This window comes from Guyanagaster necrorhizus, assembly GCF_019112545.1.
Source record: "Guyanagaster necrorhizus MCA 3950 unplaced genomic scaffold BT62scaffold_15, whole genome shotgun sequence".
Taxonomy (NCBI): domain Eukaryota; kingdom Fungi; phylum Basidiomycota; class Agaricomycetes; order Agaricales; family Physalacriaceae; genus Guyanagaster; species Guyanagaster necrorhizus.
The window spans coordinates 1,146,479-1,152,478 of record NW_025064894.1 but is presented as its reverse complement, the minus strand read 5'-3'; positions in this window follow the sequence as shown (position 1 = coordinate 1,152,478).

The following is a 6,000-nucleotide window of genomic DNA, read 5'->3' as shown; positions in this document are numbered from 1 at the left end:
AGAATGGCACAGCAGAACGAGCCAACTGCACAATTGCAGAGGCCATCACTGCCATGCTAAATGAGTCACATCTCCCACCATCATTTTGGAACCTCACTCTCCGAGTATTCATTCATGTCTGAAATCGCATCCCCACAGATCCTCTTCCAAACACCACACCCTTCACAGAATGGGACTCAAATCACTGAAAACCAGATATATCCCACTTTCATGTGTTTGGATGTCTTGCATATGTGCTAGTATGAAAAAAGAGATGTCAAGCATTAGAGTCACACACCCAAAAATGTATCTTTGTTGGATATCCAGAGGGAGTAAAAGGCTGGCTATTCTGGAACTCTTCTACACAGCAGTTTATCACCTCCAGCCATGCTGTATTCAATGAGCATGTATTTTCTGGAAATCACAAAAATATTATAAATCCTCTTGATGATGATACATCTCCTACAAACAGATATAACAGCACAGATACTGCTATACCTGATGCGGTGATGCCTCATCAAGGGGGAGAGAACATACCTACTGATAAGCTATCTCCACCATCTGAGCAACTCCCATCATCATCATCATCACCATCCTCACCAGCTTCATCCACTCTATCAAATATGCAAACACCTCCAGAATCACCTCTTACTCTATTATCAAGTCTTCCAACATCTCCTACACCCTCTTCACCACTTTTACATCCTCGGGCATGCTTCGAGCCACAATATGACTCTAAAGGTCTTATAATCCCATCTCCAAACACTGGATGTGGTTTTCACTGTAAACATTCTGGCACCAATGTGATGAACTCACCAGACTCAGATGAACTCCTTTCTGATCCTATTGATAAAACCACTGCTGAGCCAGAGCTTACTGAGACAGATGTTGTCACAGGAATGACCTTTGTATTGCATGATGATGACTATATCACATATACAGAAGCTCTTGAGCTTGCATTTCAGACAGCAGTAGAGATAGCAAACCAAGCATCTGCACCCAACGATGAACCAAAGACACTTGCAGAGGTGATGACTCGGCCAGGAGAGGAAAGTGAAAAATGGTATGAGGCAGCTCAGCAGGAATTGAATGCACTGCAGGAGAGTGGCATCTTTGAGCTTGTGAAGCTCCCTCCAGGATGAAAGGCTATAGGTGGAAAATGGGTCTTCAAAGTGAAGCATAACCCTGATGGATCCATTGAACGTTACAAGGCATGCTATGTCACAAAAGGGTACTCACAGTGGCCAGGTTTTGACTACACTGAAACCTTCTCTCCTACTCCAAAATGGGCAGCTATCTGAACAGTCCTTGCTCTTGCTGCACTTGAGGACCTAGAGCTCTGGAGTGTGGACATCTCATCAGCGTTTCTGAATGGTGATCTAAAAGAGGAGGTATACCTTCAATAACCAGAGGGATTCGAGACAAAGAACAAGAGCTGGGTGCTTCATCTCTTCAAGTCCATCTATGGACTGAAGCAGGCTGGATATGAATGGCACAAAAAGCTCCACAGCACTATGACTAAGATGGGCTTTGACAGAGTATGCTGTGAACACAGCATATGGGTGTACAAGAGAGATGATGCTCAGATTATTGTTCCGGTGTTTGTTGACGATGTAACAATTGCCACAAAGTCCATGGAGTCTGCATGACATGTTGTCGATGATCTCAAGAAGCACTTCAAACTTCGTGATCTAGGTCCAACTTCATTCCTCCTCAGTGTTGAAATACACAGAGACCATCTAAACCAAACACTCACACTCTCTCAACCACAGTACATCCAAAAAATCCTAGAACATACCAGAATGTCTGACTGTAACAGTGTCAGTACTCCTCTTGATCCACACACTAAGCTATCCAGCTCAATGTCCCCTGCTACTCCAGAGGAATGGGAAACCATGCGGCACATCCCATATCTCCAGATCCTTGGCTCTGTAGCATATCTAGCCATCGCCACTCGTCCTGACATAGCTTTTACAGTCAGTGTCCTATCATGTTTCAGCAAAAACCCTGGATTGAGACATTGGGAGGCCCTGAAATGCCTTCTCAGATACATAAAGGGAACAATTGACCTAAAATTGACATATTCACCTGATACTACAAATCCAGACCTGTTCAAAACGTACACAGATGCAGATCATGGTGGAAACCCAGACGATGGGTGCTCGACCTCAGGATATGTTGTCAAGATGGGCACAGGTGCAGTCAGCTGAATGAGTTGGCTATAATCTATAGTAACCTTATCGACCACAGAGGCCGAATATGTGGCTGCCATCTCTGCTGAACAGAAAATTCTGTGGCTGTGAAACCTGTTTACAGAATTTGGCTTCCATCATCTGTCGCCATCACCACTGCTGATTGACAACCAGTCTGCTCTCTCTGTTGCTCGCAATCCTGATCATCATGGTCATGTCAAACATCTTGACCTCTGCTTCTACTGGTTATGAGATGAGGTTGAGTGGGGGCACATACATATTGAATATCTTCACACAGAAGACATGTCTGCTGACATCTTCACAAAGGCCTTAGGGAAGGAGAAGATGACTCACATGATCAGGCTGTTGGGTCTTGAACTCTGAGAAGTATTGTGTCGAGGGAGAGTGTTGTGGGATGACACAAGTACCTGATGTCAACCTTATATAAGCATAGACAGTTTTGTCCTGAGTTGATGGTCAATTGCCTTTAAGCAATTGACCATCATACTCAGTCTGGCCTATTATCCACTGCATAAAAGTAACCTGCCTGCAACAGTTCTGTCTGAGAGAGAATGTCAGAGGGACACTTTGAGAGCACATGAGCCATGAATGTGCTTGGGGTAGAGGCAGGTAGGATATCCCCCAGTTGATATTGATGGATAGACATGCCCAGAGTTGGGGGTTGCCAAGGGCCCAGTACTACCAGGTTCGGCATTTAAGAAAGTGATGTGTGTTCATGATACCTAATACAGTACACTGTTAGCTATAGTGTAGACTATAGGATACCAATCAGTAACATAAACAAAGTAACATAAGTAGATACTCACCCTCACACAGCATAGCGATAAGCAGAAACACAGTGAGGGTACTCAATAGACCATATTCAAAATATAGTGTCCATCCCAACATAAAAGGGTATCGAGCTTGGCCAGTGGGATACAATGGAGCTCCTGCTTGCTAATCCAACATGGCAGACAGGTAAGAGGAGCAGGGATGTGTTGCATCTGGATGGAGGTGCAGAGATGAGATCTGAGGAATGGTAATACCTCCTATGTGTGACTTCTTCAAGGTCCAGCAGGCAGTGGATGAAAATCTCCTGCCATATTTCTTGGGGTATATGTTGTTGTCCCATGAAGCCTGACTGGGCAGAGTATCTGAGGCACATATTACCAAGAAAAATAAGTTACAACTCAAAGTACTGGGGAAAAAAAGAGCTCACCCTGATGAAAAAGAAAGGTTGTGCAGCAAGAAAATAGTCATGGAAAATATACAGGGAGTATTTATGAAGGATCCACAATGTCATCCATGCCGATTCATATAGGTCTCAAATAGGGGTGCTTGGAGCCAAAATTTCAGAATGGTCTCAGGGTTTAAGACAATGGCCTAGTGTGTCTATCTGTATACACCCTTTTCTAGCAGAGTAATCTTCTAAAGGAATCCATAGACACTTTGAGACATTAAGTAGATGGATCATGCACTGCTCAGTGTCGCTAATCATGACTCGAAGCCATCCTAGTTGAAGAAATTAAACTCAATTCAATTTTATACAACTTCTGCACAGCACTGCATTCTCAAGGTAAGTATTCTGTTATGAGAAAACAATTAGACTTCACCTGCTCCCATAGAATGAGAAGTCCCAGTGTTAAGTATGGTTGCTGGTTAGCCAGCACTGAAAGCTTGTGGTCCATACTCTTGATTCTCAAATCCAAGTCCATTTGGTCTTGGCCATGAAACCAATAGTTTCAATGGTAGATAACACAATGTCTAAGCTTGATACAAGCACCAATGAAAGCTTATGATAATTGTAATGTGATAAACAATGTGGAAGATAAAAATATGCTTCAGACCTTACTGAAACAAACAGGCTCAACTCAGTATTTTCCATTGTGGAACCCTCAACCACTTTGCTTTGAGATATAACCATTCCAACAATGATATTGCTCTTGTCTTCAAACTCAAACATGGATCCTGTCAACTCTATGCTGTGTGGCTGAGGGACCCTCTCTTCCTTCCCAGGCTGATTTGGTCTCATGTCAAATGAAACAGAGCATGTGAGTGCAGTGCAAAATGGAACATTTCAGCCAAAGCAGAAACAAATACTTGGCCCTTTGTCCCTTGGCTGACATAGGTATTTGTTCTAGATTTCATTCCCAAATCTCTTATGTAATCCTGTAACAAAGATATTCCTAAATCCTACAGGTTTTTGAGTGGGTTTTATTTACCAAATCCTTAGCCATCAAATCTGGATGGTATTTTGTCATATATTTTACATCCTTCTTCCCAAATACAGATTCAAAACCTACCATTTTTAGCATGGTATTTCCTTACTTGGATTTAGGTTCAAAATTTCTATTAAAATATGTCACAGGATTTGACCCCTTGTAAATACCGATCCATCACGGCAGTGAGTAAAGGATCAACTGTCCATCCGGACATCAGAAAACCGTACTCATTCGTTTCCTCGTGCTGTTGAACTTGAGAGCCTTTAAAAGTATGTACTTCTCCAACTGGCCCATGACTTCTGTTGGGATAGCAATTCCGAGCGAGTACGAGAATGTACTCGAAGATGCTATATCGATCAGTGGCAGCTGACTTGGACCATGATCCGGACTTATTTAGTATTTCGTAGAAAGCTCTCGAAGTAGTACAAAATGTATTTAAGTAGAATGTCTCTCCGAGAGGCCAATCTAATCCTCTGTACTCTACTCTATACTTACAACAACTTCTATGTCAAAAGTATCCTTCAATTTCTTGACAAAGGGGAACCCAACATCTTGTGCAGCAGCCACCAATGTGGCCTCATCCAGCAATTCAGCCTTGTAATCCAAGGTGATACAGTAACTCCTGGGGCTCAGATGTGTTGGAAAGGGTTGTGTGACATGAAGTGAGTGCTCGGAAGAAGGCGATGAGGTGACCCCGTTGTTCAGACGACTGGTCCGCCAAATTCTGCGCGAGTTTAGGTGACACCAGAGTCAGCTTGTCCGGCTGAAGGTACCTGTTCTTAAAGATACTTCCATAATGCTCACCATTTGCTGCTTAAGCGCTGCGAGTTTCTCCGTCAAGTCGGGGGGATCAAGAGAGTCTGCGTTGCCTTCTCGGGTTGCAGCACCACACTAAGCCTCCGTCACACCCTCTCCATATGCGATACCATGGACCGAGATAAATAAACGATGTTGTGAGAACTGTTAGAGTAGCTAAGTAAGTGTATACTGGTATAGTAGCTAGGAAGCATATCTCAGTCGGCGCAGAGTAAAATGACTGAGGTTGGACGTGGCTATGGGGGTATATATACTCTCTGGTTAGGAGTATGGTAAAGAAAAATATACCTAAGCGTGTATAAAAAATAAGAGTAATGCTCGAGACTGTCGTCGGGTATCATGTGTCTCCTTCAACCAGGAAACAGAGCGAAGCACATACATTGTCCATCCCGCCCGATCTTACCCGCCATCCGCATGCTACTTCGAGTCTTGCTCAAGTCTGCTCTCCGCTTCGCTTGCTCTCTGGATCCTTATACATCGTGTCGGGAAAAACTCACTGACGCGCTGCCCTCATGTCTGAGATTAGCTTGAGAGTGTGTGCGATAGCGCCTCGCACAGCGAGTATCCCACTCCGTACCTTTGACGCGAAATTATGTTTCGAAACGACGACGTTACAACTCAGACCAGGTGAGAGATGAGTTAGATAGTCTGGAAGTGATGGGAGAGAAGCCCGATAGATTAAACGTATTTCCAGATATCGCTGCCTCTTGTCCTCGGACTGGCTTAAGAAATATTATCGACTGGCCGTATAGATTTCAATAGCCTTGACGGCGAAGAAGATAGGATGCATA